The sequence below is a fragment of the Podarcis pityusensis genome (assembly GCF_964106645.2).
Source record: "Podarcis pityusensis genome assembly, chromosome: 14".
Lineage (NCBI taxonomy): Eukaryota > Metazoa > Chordata > Lepidosauria > Squamata > Lacertidae > Podarcis > Podarcis pityusensis.
In genome coordinates this window covers 35,762,021-35,776,817 of record NC_138039.1, presented here as the reverse complement: position 1 = coordinate 35,776,817, position 14,797 = coordinate 35,762,021, and the positions used below count along the sequence as shown (strand labels likewise).

Below are 14,797 nucleotides of genomic sequence, written 5' to 3'. Positions count from 1 at the left end.
CTGGCTGGGTTTCCCCAGCCACTCTGGGCAGCTCCCAACAGAATTAAAAGCACAATAAAACATCAAACATTAAAAACTTCCTGAAACAGGGCTGCCTTCAGATGTCTTCTAAAAGTCAGATACAGTGGTACCTCATGTTATGGATGGGATCCGTTCCGGAGGCCCACCCGTAACATGAAAAGCCCACAACTCAAAGCGCTGCATCTGCACAGGTGCACAGCGTGATTTGGTGCTTCTGCACATGCGTGAGCGGCGAAACCCAGAAGTAACCTATTCCAGTACTTCCAGGTTGCCACCGGACACAAGATGAAAACACGCAACCTGAAGCGGATGTAACATGAGGTATGACTGTAGTTGTTTATTTCTTTGACATCTGGTGGGAGGGCATTCCACAGGGCGGGCGCCACTACCAAGAAAGCCCTCTGCCTGGTTCCCTGTAGCTTCACTTCTCGCAGTGAGGGAACTGGCAGAAGACTCACGGAGCTGGACCTCAGTGTCCAGACTGGATGATGGGGGTATACTGGGCCAAGGCCATTTAGAGCTTTAAAGGTCAGCACCAACACTTTGAATTGTGTTCAGAAACATACTGGGAGCCAATGGAGGTCTTTCAGGACCAGTGTTATATGCTGTTGGCAGCCACTCCCAGTCACCAGTATAGGTGCCACATTCTGGATTAGTTGCAGTTTCCGGGACACCTTTAAAGGTAGCCCCACAAAATTCAGACAAGTGCAAATTTCTAAGGAGGGCTGCATTTCAAGTCTCACATTTTTCAGAAAATGTGATTTGGATAGCTTCACCTTTCAATGTGAACTGAATCGCATTTCTTCCTGTCCCTAATCAAGAGTGGAAAAATGGGAGATGCATTTGGAATTTAAAACTACCTCAAATACCTTTGTGTATCTTTAGATGTTAATATATTTGACTGAAACCTGGGGGAAGCGAATGGGGTAGTGGGGGGAAATTTGGAGGAACATCCCCTGCCCCTTGCTCCCTTTCTGACTAATCCCTGAAGCAACCTCTGTCTCCTCCTTTTTTCTTCTTGTTGTTTCCCCTTTCTGTTGCCATAGTTCCCACACATTTCTCTGTTTATAGTGGGTGGAGGCAAAGCAGTTCCATCTGCCCTATTTTTCTGTCAAGGGTCACCAACCTTTCTGGGCACATCTGCATCCTGGAAAGGATGTTGGGGGCACCATGCAGAGGCTGCAACCATGCACATGTGCCCTGCCACAGTGCATAAGCATGCACATTCAGACACAGCTGTGGCTGTGACCTCCGGTGCAGTAGGCTAAGGGCTCTCCCACATGACCTGTTTACTGAGCATTCGTCCTGATATGCTTGCACAAGCTTTCGCGGTGGTTAGAGTAGGGCTACATTCACACAATACACGTAAATAACCGTGGTACCACTTTAAACAGTCGTGGCTTCCCCCAAATAATTCTGTGAGCTGCAGCTTGATAAAGATGCTGAGAGTTCTTATGAGACCCTATTCCAGTCTTAAGTTCATCCCAATCTCCACATCTGTTTGTGAATGCTTTTTCTTTTTTTTTAAGTCCTCAGCATTTTCATACAAATTCCTCCTAACATACACATTTCCGTATGCAGTTTTGGCTACTATGCACATTTTTGCACAAAGAAACATTCCTTAAGGAGTTTTTCATGTGCTCATACCAGATCCTACAAGTGTCCTTATTTTCCACGGACAGCCCTAGATTTACAGAAGCCGTTCCAGTTTCTGATTTGATCCTGGGATATCCTGCTTTTCCTTAGGATGTCCCAATTTTCTTCAGAGAAATGTTGGAGGGTATGCTTTACCCTAGTACATGAATTTTGTGTATGCATTATGCAGCTGGAGAATTGCTTTGCAAAATTCAGAGAAGCGCAGATTTCAAAGGCTGGCTGAGTTTGGGCTCATGTGTAGTTTGGAAAAGGCTAAATTATGTAAGTTTGTCTTTAAAAGCAAACTGAATTGAACCTCTCCCCCATCCCTAGGTACTGGTATGTGGCATGGGAAAGGTCCCAAGGGCCTGACAGAGAGGCATAGGGGGCCTCATTCTGTCCCCTAAGCCCAAGGTTCCCCATTGCCATTTTATAGCTATAAGAACGGGATGCAAGGCATTAGAGGAACATTCTTTGTGCTTAATGCTGATCCTTCTCATTGCTATTCCAGGAGGAGGGAATTGAGCCAAGGAGCATTATCTTAAAAATAATAACTACTGTATTTGATGAAGCCATTTGTGGGCTTAGAAACTATTAAGAATGAGGAGGTGCCTTCCTAGAACAATCCTGTGACAATGGAGGACCCGCAGGTCGCGCTCATCTGGAAACGATTCTGACGAAAAGCACGGCTTGCAATGGAATATGGATGCACTAGAGACAGACAATCAGAGAGACAAGAAAGGGACCTTTGGTGGTATAATATCGGTTGCCACAGGGCCAGGAATGTATCTCCCTCTGTGACAAATTCATCCCAGTCTGCGGCTCATTGTTTCATGCACCTGTTCTAACAACACGGCTTACGCTGCCCTAACTCCCACTGATGCTATTGACTCACAGGACTTGAGCCAACAGACACGTTGTTAGCCAAACACAATTTAGTGGCCTTGATATTGTAACAATTGGAAGCAATTCAATTGCCTACATTACACAAGGCGCAAGCCCTGACGCGCCTAGTGGTCTCTTCTGACCTTCAAAGTGCATGTGTTGGTGAAACGGTACGGAGAACTTTTAATGGACGGATCAACGGAGTTGGACCCTTACGTGTGCTAACGATTAGGACTGCCTTGGGCTTTTTAATTACTGTCTGATCTACTGAGGGCTCAGGTGCCAAAGCAAAGCAAAAACAACACAGGGTGAGTTGCTAAGGACACACAAGCCAAACCTGGGACTCAGCTACACAGCTGCAAATTAAACGTTTTAAGCGTGTTGTAGAGTGAATTATGCAAACATGGCACTAGATGGCGATGGTGAGCTATGGCGAATTCAATATATTTTTCAAAACGTTTTTTTAAAAAGCATTTTCGCAATTTTTTTTATATGTGTGTAGATTCCACCATGGATGTTGCTTGGCAGGGCATCCACAGTTGTGCCATGAACAGCAGCCTGGGCTAAGGAGAAATCACTGTTCCAGGCCCAAGTCAGGCCCAACCCCATAATGTGACATCCCAGGACAATCTAGCCCCCAACCCCAACTCAGCACAGAGAAGGTTTGGAGTGCAACTTAATGCTGGACGTTGTTGTTGTTGTTACACGTTGTTCCAATCTCTGCATGGTAAGAGACTCCAGGGATTCTAAGCACTTTCTCCAGGCTTTCAGTTTCCTATCTATCTATCTATTGGTTTTTCCATATATTTTCCAAACAGAACAAATCATCTCATCTTATACATCATTTTTGCTATTTTAGCCTGAGACTTCCATCAACCACATATTACGATTTTCAAACCTCCTCTCTTAATCTTACATTTGTTATCATAACTATTACTTTTAATAATCAGTAACTTAAAATCCATTCTCATAAGTCTTTTCTGCAATATCTCATATGGTTCTCCTTACAAAACCTCTTGTAATCCTACAAGTAGTCAATTGATTACAATTGTCTTTCAAATAACTCGCATATTTACTCCACTTTCAAGAATTTCTGGTCTTGCTGGTTTCGAATTCTCCCTGTCATCTTATCCAATTCTGCATAGCCCATTAATTTCGTCTGCTATTCCTCTTTCGTCGGTAGTTCTTCCTGCTTCCATTTCTGTGCCAATAATACTCTTGCTGCAGTTGTTGCATATAAAAACTTTTTTTTGTCTTGTCTATTAATGTCAGTGCCTACAATACCAAGTAGATATGCTTCTGGTTTTTTTTTACAAATGTATATTTCAACATCTTTTTCATCTCGTTATAAATCATTTCCCAGAAGCATTTCACTTTATTACATTCCTGACTTTCAGTTTCCTTGGAATGAGGGTCAGAGAAGACTGTGGTGTCTTTCGCATGAATGGCTTTATTTACACATATATTATACAACTTGATGAAGGGGGGGGCGGACTCACAGCATGAACCCCACAACATTTTGCTTCTCTATTCGGATTCCAGGCTAAGCCCCCAAGTCACAGCTTTGGATCCAGCAAGGAGCAGACTGTGTCTCCTGCTTCTATAATCAGACCAGCTCAGTGTCAAACTGCAACTACACATGCAACAGATGGAAATGAAGAGCTAGAGCCCTGGAGTGGTAAATCAGGCTGTGTCCCATGAAGGCTGGGGCTGGCGGCAGCTGCAGTCTGAAACCTCAGAGTTGTGCCAGGTTGACAAAGACTCCTCTAAGCACATGTTTTGAGGAGAGGCTGTTGACGGTGGCTAGATGGAATCCATTGTAGCTTTTACCCTCAGCTCTCCACACTAAGAGAACGGAGACTCTCAGTGCCTGTTTTGATTTACTGAAGGACGCAAAAAAAAGAGACTGGGGTTGAATTGCGTCAAAAGGCAGCTGCAGCTTCTTACAGCCAAACAAAGAATCTGCTCTATTATCTATGGAGTAATAAAACTCCGGCATGAGGAACCAAAGCTCTTTGAGTAAGGCTCAGCTCTTAAATTAGGCCCTGGCTATTCCTGGCCGTGGAAGCTTTGAAAACTCAGCATCTACCAACAATAGGTTGGGAATGAACAAGTGCTTCAGGAGCTCATCTTGAGCAGCAGCTCAGACACTAGCTCTGAACCACATGAGGAAAAGCCAGCCAGATTAGTTGGACCAGCAGCACCAGAAGCCGAGGTGTTGGGTACCAATCCAGACTGCAGCAAACTAGGTGAGCTTGTTGGCCAGGTAGGGTTAGCATCTTACGTACCATCAAGCACAGAGGGCACCCACTGGCATAAGTTTGCCTTTACTGATTTATATTTGTTGGTGGCCATTTGGAAAGAATTACTATGATTTAAATAGGAATATGCAAGACATTTCACCATAGTGGGGTAGATTGCGACCAGGTGGCCTTTGTTAAAGTATGGCAAGTGGCCGCTGTACCTTTGAGCCAAGCCCTGCTGAACTGAGACCTTCAGAGGCACTGATTCTTAAAGCTGTACCCTGCCCTGAAGAAGACAAACTAAGGTTACCAGATTTTTTTTCAATGAATCCGGGGACACTTTTCAACGTCAATGAATATTGTATGGGGACTGATTTGTAAATCCAGGGACTGTCCCCAGGAAACAGGGACATCTGGTAACCTTAACACAAACCCCACCACACTTCACAAGCCCATTAGACTGCTTGTCAACCAAAGAGACTGACAATGAGGAGTCACAATCCTGAGCAGGCTCTAAGTCCTTAGTGAAGGCTGGGTCCATTAGAGTGAACGGGGCAGCGCCCCACCAAGCTCAATTAGCCTTAAGCCAGCCCCCAACCAACCTGCCTTCTTGCTTACAACCTGCCCACAGGTTGTCACTGCCTGCCGACTCCTTCCTCCTAAGTCCCTGGCAGAACTCAGCAGGGAGAAGGATGGAGCTAAATTGGAATTAGCTGGCTGTGTCCTTGGCTCTGCCTCCACCTATCCTTGACCTCCCTGCTTTCTGCCCCACCAATGGCTACCAGTTACCACTGCACCTGAGGAGCTGCAGAAATTTGGGACAAGTAGGCTGGATGCACAGGAATAAAGGATCTCGGTTCAGCCTCTGACGTCAGAACCAGTTGCTTGCTTGGTATTCTCTGAAGTTCTGCAGCTGAGGCCGGCTTTGCTCCATCACACCCTGTCTGCTTCTGCTCAAGGTCAGGATGGGATGGAGTCCAGCTTGAATCTCCTACTGTGGTTCCTATTTCCCCCATTTTTGAAATTAAGGTGGTTGTATAAGGAGGTTCTTTATATTCACAGCTGCTATATAGCCTTTGTGGTGTAGTGGTTAGAGAGTTAGGTTCAAATCCCCATTCAGCCACAAAGCTTACTCGGAGACCTTGGCCCAGCCACAGTCGCTCAGCCTGACCTACCTCACAGGGTTATTGTGAGGAGACAAAGACATGCCTTCCAACATTTCTCTGATGAAAATAGGGACGTCAATAATTAAAAACAACAACAACAACAACTTATTTGTACCCTTCCCATCTGATTGGGTTGCCCCAGTCACTCTGAGTGGCTTCCAACATATATAAAAACGTAGCAAAACATTAAACATTAAAGAAACTTCTGCTGCCTTCAGATGTCTTCTAAAGGTTGTATAGTTACTTGTCTCCTTGGCTTGGGGGTTGCATAACTCTGTACCTTCCAACATTTCTCTGATGAAAATGGGATGTCCTAAGGAAAAGCCAGGGATGCGGGTGGCGCTGTGGGTTAAACCACAGAGCCTAGGACTTGCTGATCACAAGGTCGGCAGTTCGAATCCCCATGACGGGGTGAGCTCCCGTTGCTCGGTCCCTGCTCCTGCCAACCTGGCAGTTCAAAAGCACGACAGTGCAAGTAGATAAATAGGTACCGCTCTGGCGGGAAGGTAAACGGCGTTTCCGTGCGCTGCTCTGGTTCACCAGAAGCAGCTTATTCATGCTGGCCACATGACTCGGAAGCTGTACGCTGGCTCCCTCAGTCAATAAAGTGAGATGAGTGCTGCAACCCCAGAGTCGGTCACGACTGGACCTAATGGTCAGGGGTCCCTTTACCTTTAAGGAAAAGCCGGACATTCCAGGATCAAATCAGAGACTGGGACAGCTTCTTTAAATCCGGGGCTGCCCCTGGAAAATAGGGACACTTGGAGGGTCTGCAAAGGGAAACATGTGCACCACCTTGAATGCCTTGGAGGAAAAGCAGAATATAAATGCAATGAATAAAGCACTCCTCCAGACCAGGTGCTAATCCATATACAACTTCTCCCTGCCCCCCTCCCACCCCACAAGCTCATAATGTCTCACCTGGAGTACTGCAAGATGGCATAAGCTTTAGTTTAGCTCGCAGCAGCCTTATAATTGGGGGTGGCTGAACAAAAGCCAGGTCAGACCCTCATAATGATTGTGATAGAAATTGGCTGGGAGCTGCATTGCTTTGCATGGACCCTCTCTCCCAGTGCCAGAGATGAGAGAGACGGAAGAAAATTGTCAGAGGTGTAAGAGGCCTCACCTTTTACTGCTTGTTTGTCCCTGAACCTGCCACATCTGTTTGAGGAAAGAACCCTTTTCCCCTTTTTCATAGCTCTCGGGTATCATTTGTTGGGGAGCTGGCTGTTGTTTCCATTCCTGAGAAACCCTTTTTGAACAAGAGAGACTGAGTTGATGACAAAACCAGGCCCTCTTACCATCAGGCCACAGAACCTGGGGAATAATATATCTGTCGCTGGGTGAATTCCTCAGTAACAGGGGCCCTAGGCTGGTTTTCACACTCTGCTCTCATGTAAGAAGCCTGCTTTGGTAGGGGAAGGAGAAAGAGGCTTCAAACAAGCATGGCACACCCTGTGGTTTACGGCATGAGGGTAGCGCATGTCAGGGTAAATGAGCGAGGTCAACTGCAGCTATACTAGAGAAGTACTTCACTGTCCTTGGTTGAGCAGTGCATGAATAGCAGAATGAAATGAAGCCGCAGACGGGCGAGGAACAGTGTTTCCTCCGCCTGCAACATCTTCGACATGGATATTTCCAGGCCTTCCAACATTAATGCTACAGTGCTACCTCGGGTTACATACGCTTCAGATTACATACGCTTCAGGTTACAGACTCCGCTAACCCAGAAATAGTACCTCGGGTTAAGAACTTTGCTTCAGGATGAGAACAGAAATCATGTGGTGGCAGTGCAGCAGCAGCAGGAGGCCCCATTAGCTAAAGTGGTGCTTCAGGTTAAGAACAGTTTCAGGTTAAGAACGGACCTCCGGAACAAATTAAGTACATAACCAGAGGTACCACTGTATTTCATAAAGGCTTTGCTTATGATCTCCCCACATCATCTCCCTTCCGCAAAATCTCACATTTCTCCATCATTTCCTTTGGCACTGAGGGCTGGTGTTCTTTGTTTCAAGGTGTTCCGGCAGTTGTTTATCGAGAGTGCTTGTCTCTTATTTCAAAATTCAGGGGGGAACAGATGTCTGTGGATCTACTGTAACTGAAGATACTATCTGGAGTAACAAAGAGGGGGAAATTTGATTCAGCTGACATTTGAAGGTAAATCTACCAAATTAGCAAATGGGGAAGGGGATTAACTGAAACACAGGCGCCCTTCAAAATGTGCAGTTATCAGAATTTTCAGATACAGATCTCTAACGAATGCTTTCAAAAAATTATACATTAAGGGAAATTGTGAACAACCATGAATATATTTGTGAAATATAACACACTATACTATTAGAAATGCTAATGGTGAAGCAATATAAAAACGCCTTGAATAAATAATTGGGGAAATTGCTTGCAAAAATGTGTACAATAGTCAAAACTGCCTACAGAAATATGTTTAGTACCAGACATTTGCACTAAAATACTGATTCTCATATGTATTTTTACAAAATAATAAATCGCTACAGAAATATGGATAACTGAATTTAATGCTGGGAAAAGTAGAAACTGAGAGAACCGAATTAACAGATCCATCCATTCAGTGCTATTTTTCTAGAAAAAGAGGTGCCAGAGCTCACCGTCAGTGCCTTTCTTGTTCTCTTATAATGGCAATGGCACCCATCTGAGAGTTGCTGGAACTGAGTTCTAGTGAGTTACATCTGAAAAACACCCTGTGTCAATTCTTAATCAGCTGCCCCCCTGCCCCCCTGGCTACGCCCATGGCAACGTGAGTTCCTCTTTGCTACCCATGAATATCTGAAAATAAGCACATAATGCAGATCCGCAATGAGATTCTAACTCAAATAAGCTCATCCTGCAGCCACTCAAGGATGCAGAGAGCTGTGAAACTGTCGTAAGAAGGTATTGTTCGTTTCCAAGTATCAACTCTATTCTATTCAAAACATCCAACTTTTTTTTTTACAAATGCACAAATCAACAATATGAGGCAGCGATGGGGAACCTCAGTCCTGGGGTGGACTCTCCCCAGTGGACACACCTTTTCTACATCTACACCAATGGCTTCACACATTTTTCCAGGCTGGAATGTGTCCTTGAATACTGATACTTTTGCTTGTCTTGAAGGTGGATGGTGTCTCTCTCTGTGTGTGTGTTTGGGAATTAACCTATTGTACAAAAGCAGAATTAGCATTTATTTCTGCACCCACCTTTCAATGCAGCCCCAATACGGTACAATGTGATCAAATTAAAAGCCACCCTCAAAGCCTGCTGCAATAAATGTTTTCACTGCCCAATGAAAAGGAAGATCTCGGGCATTCTACATCCTTGGTGCCACAACAGAAAATTACATCTTCCTCCTGCCCGCTCGCTGAACTGAAAACCGCTTTCTTCTTACTCTGCACTGACACACACAACTGAGAATAGGAATCCTAACAAGAAGATATGGTTGTATGTGTGCAGATGTAGGAAATCTCGTTTCATGTCAACAACGCTAGGCATGAGGTCAAGAGTAAATAGGCCTCCCACCAATAATTGAAAAGGCTCGGGAGGAATGGGATGGGATGGAGAAAAGTTTGCTGGTTATTTACTGTGACAGCAAGGCAGATCTCGAACTGGTTGTTCCTAGGGTTGCTAACACCATACTGGGTCCCATGGTTGTCTTATTTCATAACATTCCAAAAATGGAACTCTTTGATTTCAGCTACTTTCAGTCAATGCAGGGGAACCCATGGAGTTTTAAGTTGGATCCAAACACTCAGTAAACAGCAGGGATATTGATTTGTCTAACCTCCCACTAAAATACATATTTCTCAAGCACTGAAAGAAGAATTCAAGTTGCAACACTTATTCCCAAACTTATGAAAATCTCGATCTGTTGACAGAACAGACAGCAAAGTGGCTTTTGCTGTTCTGTTTTCACAAGGCATGAAATCCCAATAGTCTACAATGTGGGCCCTACATGAATCACAAACATTATAAATTTTGGAGACCTTCGTAAGTCCAGATCACATCACTTTTAAAATGGCCCAAATATTGCAGCGAAGCATTTCTTGGAGAGCTTTAGACCAGCAATGATTAACCTTTTCTAGCCAGTTGTCCAGATCCTTAACACACACACCCAAGTGTTGTAGGTCATTTTGAATTTTTGACCAATGAAGACATTGTGGCTTCAGCTCCAAGTCAGCCTCCAAACCACACCCCTGCATGCGTGCCTCTTCTGCTTTGTGTAACATGCAGTCTGTTGAAGAGTTCTGGTGGACTCAGAGGTATGCCCTCAGAAGTGATGTTATTGGCTCTCCATTAAATAGTGGTGCTCCATTTGTGCCCAACCATGTCCCACTGCAACAGTGCAGCAGAACATAATGCCATTGTAGGGCCTTGTTGGAAGAGTCTAGGGTGCAACCTGGATTTGACTGGGAAGGGCTGTGTCTCTGCTTGGCTCTGCTCTCTGTGGGAGAGACCACAGTCTGAAATCTTGGAGAGCTGCTGCCAGTCAGAGTGGACAATACTGAGCTAGATGGACCAATGGCCCAACGGTACAAGGCAGCTTCCTATGTTCCTATCACACACATTACCACTGTTTTGGGTCCTTCACAGCAGAACTGCCTGGGTGGTAAGGATAACCACCCAGGTGTAACATTCAGCTGCTTTCTTTCTGAAATTGCACTGGTGTGTTTTCCCTAGGGATGTGGGTGGCACTGTGGGTTAAACCACAGAGCCTAGGACTTGCCGATCAGAAGGTCAGCAGTTCGAATCCCCGCAACGGGGTGAGCTCCCGTTGCTCGGTCCTAGCTCCTGCCAACCTAGCAGTTCGAAAACACGTCAAAGTGCAAGTAGATAAATAGGTACCACTCCGGTGGGAAGGTAAACGGCGTTTCCGTGCGCTGCTCTGCTTCACCAGAAGTGGCTTAGTCATGCTGGCCACATGACCCGGAAGCTGTATGCCGGCTCCCTCAGCCAATAAAGCGAGATGAGTGCCGCAACCCCAGAGTCGATCACGACCGGACCTAGTGGTTAGGGGTCCCTTTACCTTTACCTTTACTTTCCCTAGTAGAGGCATATCTCTGGATACACCAGAGTAGGAGCTTCTTCCAGATCCTAAAGTTCCTCAGCTGCCATATCTGGAGCATAGGATTGTACCCTAAACACCATGTCCCGATCCTTTGGTTCAGCATGCCTATTTGAATAACAGTCTTTTTTCCTGCAATTTGTCTAACTAGACAAATCATGAAAGGAATATTTTCCTAGGTGGATGGTGCTTGATTCTGTTTAATATATGCCTATTTAAAAGCACAGAATCAGAGATACTTCTTTTCTTACCCTCTGCAAGTGTTTATTGACCACTTACATAGAAAGGTATCCAAAATGATGTCATGCACGTGTAGTAGCTCTTATATTCCATTACCTGCATGTGCAGGGGTGGAACAGTTTGTAAGAACTGTTTGTAAAAGCCTTTGTAGCCTATGCAATGCTTGGGGAACCTTTTATTTTCTGCTGAGGGCCACATTCCCTTGGGGATACTTTTTTTTTGGGGGGGGGAGGGCACATGCAGTAGGTAGGGCCAGAGCCAAAAGTGGGCAGAATTTACAAGATTGCATAGAATACTCTCTCTCTCTTTCTTTTTCTCTCTGTCTCTGTGTGTGCGCACCACACCATTCTCCCTGAGTGATTTTGATTTGTGTCCTTGAAATAGGACTCATTATAGCTTTTATTTCTCTAACATGCTGGATTAAGAAGAAAATCAGACAGATAAAAGACTAGCAGATGAACTTGAAGCTCCGTTAATCAAGAGCATGTGGCCATCTTTGATTGAGGAGTGCTGGGTCATGTTGGTTGCAAAAGCCATCAAGAAAGTCCTTAGCAGCTTTTGAGAGGGTAACTGATCCATTGTGATGCTTCAAATGCATGATATTAGGGAGGACTTCAAAAGAAAGACTTCAGAAATATGCTTTCGATAGGAAGCCTTTAAAAATGATATTGGAAAGATACCAGCTATGGGAAAGGCTTCCAGTGAAAGTACTTGTGGGGTAAGTTAAGGATATAGATGATGAAATAGTTGGGATGGGTCAGGTCAACTGAAGCATGGCCATTTATGAGCAGATGACAGCAGGAAACAGGAAAGATGTTAGGGCTGCTAGTGGAAAGATATGTAGAAGGGTGATAGAAAAACAAATTAAATAGTAAAAAAACAAGTTTAGTCATACATTTAGTCAAAACAAGATAGTATGAAGACTTGACACATTGGAGAAAACACAAGTTGGGCACAAGTCTCTTGTATGCCATATGGTAGCAAAAGGGTGTGAGATTCCCAGAGCAAGAATGGTTGGAGCAAACTTCTAAAATGGCAAGTATTGGGGCTTTTGGGAGCATTCAGTCACAACTGACCATTTACGAGGAGACTTTATTGCATCTGATCACACAACACCTTCTGGTTTGGTAAGACTCCTCCTACCTATTAGTTGACTTCATCAACCAAATAGTCTAGATTTCTGCTGCGCTGGGATACTATACTGTTTGCTAAATATGTTGGATTATTTTTAGCATAGGTTGTGTACATTGAAGTAATGTATTCCATCTGAGAACTGTATTAATCAAAGTGTGAATAAAGCATTGAAAAGGCATTCTATGTCCTTGTCTCTTGTTACCAATATTGGTGGTAATTGACAACTGGATAAACATACCATTTTAGTTCAGTTAGGCATTTCAACCACAAAAATTTCTAAAAATATATAAAAAACAGTAATTGGTAATCAGTAACCTGTTTGGCTAACACTCATTGTGCCATCATAATTCTCTCCTTGCTCCTCTCTGTGTCACTATCTGGCGGACCACAGGCTCTCTATCACGGATACAATGTATTGCTTACATTGCCAATTACTATACGCCTTTGGCATGGGTGCTGTTTGTTAAGGCCTAAAATTTGGCCATGGCCAAGGCTATTTCATTCTTTTAAGAACTGGAAGACATTCAGCCGATAGAACTGAAGCTATGTTTCCCATCACAAAGCCGCAGCGACGACAAAAGAGGCAACTGCCCAACAACTCAAATGGTTAGTAAAAACTGAGATCTATCCAGAAGCAAGGGTCAACATGGTTTTCAAACTGTGTTCCACTTCCAAGAACCCTGGAGTTCCCAGAAAACTAAACAAGGACTTCTCAAGATAAAGTTGGTCATGACAGGGAAGTGAAAAGGCAGCTTACCATCCTCAGCTTACAATTTCCCTGTGATGCACAGTGTTGGGTATGTCCCAGGGTACAAACAGGTGGAACAATAATGAGGCCCAAGAGGTCAGGTCAATGCCCCATGTGAAGGCAGTGTGCACACCTTAGAAGAGGGATGGGGAACCTGTTTCGGTTTGAGGGCTACATTTCCTGCAGTGCAGCCTTCTGGATGGGGGGCACATACCAGTGGCAGGTGTGGCCAGAGGCAAAAGTAGCCAAAGCAATGTGTGGACATGTTACAGTAAGCCAGTTTCTACACTCCCCTTTCTCCTTCCATCTAGGCAAGTAAGAGGCATTAGCTGAGTTCAAGGACATAGTCCAGCCAGCAGAAAAAACACGAGGAGCATACAAAGCAGGACCGGCGAAAGGTGTGGCTAGGGAGAGGGCCAGATATTCAAGCCCCAGGGCCGCATTTCGCCCTGGGCCTGAAGTTGCCCACTCTTGCCTTAGAACAAGCCCCCCAAAAATTTGCAGTGCAAAGAGCTTGCAGTATTTGTTTAGGAGTTTCCTCCGTGGAAACTGGAATAGTCTGTGTATTCTCTCAATCTTCAAAGCCAGGGGCCTCTCAGAAGATATGTAAGTATGTATTTTTTCATCCTGAGGGAGAAAATCAGTTTTTGTACTGTTCCCACAGGGACGACGTCTGGACATCAGAAATTATTTCTGACATGCATGCTGAAGCTTTTCCGGGGAAACAAGTTGTCACAGTGCCTGGAGGCTCCCACTGGTTTAGTAGTAGTCCCACTGTGCGTCTGGGGTGTCCCAGTGCCTTTTTTGGGGTGCAGTAGAGTCATTGTTGCCCTCATGACCTGTTTGTGGAGATGTGTGTGCTTTGTGGTTGGTTGTGGGGAGAGACGTTGCCATGGTACCTAAGGTTGCCATGGCACCCTACTAGGCTGTGGCAAGGCACCCAACTGGTGAGAGCAGTTGGCATGGCAACCTCGGGGGGGGGGGGACTGGCATCAGGCTTCCTCCTCCCCATGCTGCACCGGGAGGTGGGGCAGAAATGGCCCACCAAAGGCTCCTTTATGGGGCGGGTACCGTACGCAGCCCCAGCTCTGATGGTGGCCACGTCAGTGGAGAACATGGTGGTGCTCATGCCCCCTGCCAGGGTATGGCGGAGCAGGCGTTACTAAGTCGCCATGGGGAGGAGAGAGGGATGCTCCACGTTTGCCGCGAGGAGCCCTCCCTCCTAGGAAGCTGGTTGCCATGGCGCCGCCTTAGGCGAGGATGCGGTTGCCATGGCAGCCAAGCGGGAGGCGGCGGAGGCAGCGGGGTACCGAGGCGCCACCCTCGCGACCTCCGTCCGCCAGGGGCCGCTGCGGAAACACAGAGAACAGCAGCCGCCGAAAACCAAACCAGAGCGGTCGACACTCTGTCCTCTGACGCTTGTCGCTCGGTGGTTCCTGGGTAAGTCTCCGCTTTACTGCGGCTACGCTCCTTCCGCTCGCGGTGCGGTAGGCTATGGGGACTCGTTGGTAGTGCCTGACGTCACTCACCCTCTCCTCCTCCTCCTCCTCTTTCTTCGGCGGAAACATGGCGGCGGCCTCCGCGGAGTGAGTTGTGGAGGCGGGCTGCTGTTCTTCCCCCGTCAGGGGAGGCCTGGGTGGGAAGCGGCGAG

The 14,797-nt window shown here is 45.8% G+C and overlaps 1 protein-coding gene and 1 long non-coding RNA gene across 4 annotated transcripts in view; one reads left to right on the top strand and one right to left on the bottom strand.

Annotated features, from left to right (window-relative positions):
- Nucleotides 1–4,055: 4,055 nt before the first annotated feature.
- LOC308462781 lies at nucleotides 4,056–14,257 on the bottom strand. The gene is made up of 3 exons (XR_013979349.1): nucleotides 13,156–14,257; nucleotides 7,915–8,061; nucleotides 4,056–4,424 (listed from the first exon to the last, which is right to left on the bottom strand). It is a non-coding gene; the product is annotated as an uncharacterized lncRNA (long non-coding RNA).
- The window catches only part of DET1 (DET1 partner of COP1 E3 ubiquitin ligase), a 23,508-nt gene continuing 21,474 nt past the window's right edge, over nucleotides 12,764–14,797 (top strand). The window contains exon 1 of one of the 3 annotated variants that reach the window (XM_080980404.1): nucleotides 12,764–13,004. The gene's annotated coding sequence lies outside the window, so the exon portion shown is untranslated. Of the gene's footprint in view, nucleotides 13,005–14,449; nucleotides 14,587–14,626; nucleotides 14,733–14,797 lie in introns of those variants that run through there. The other 2 variants (XM_080980403.1, XM_080980402.1) reach the window with 2 other exon arrangements.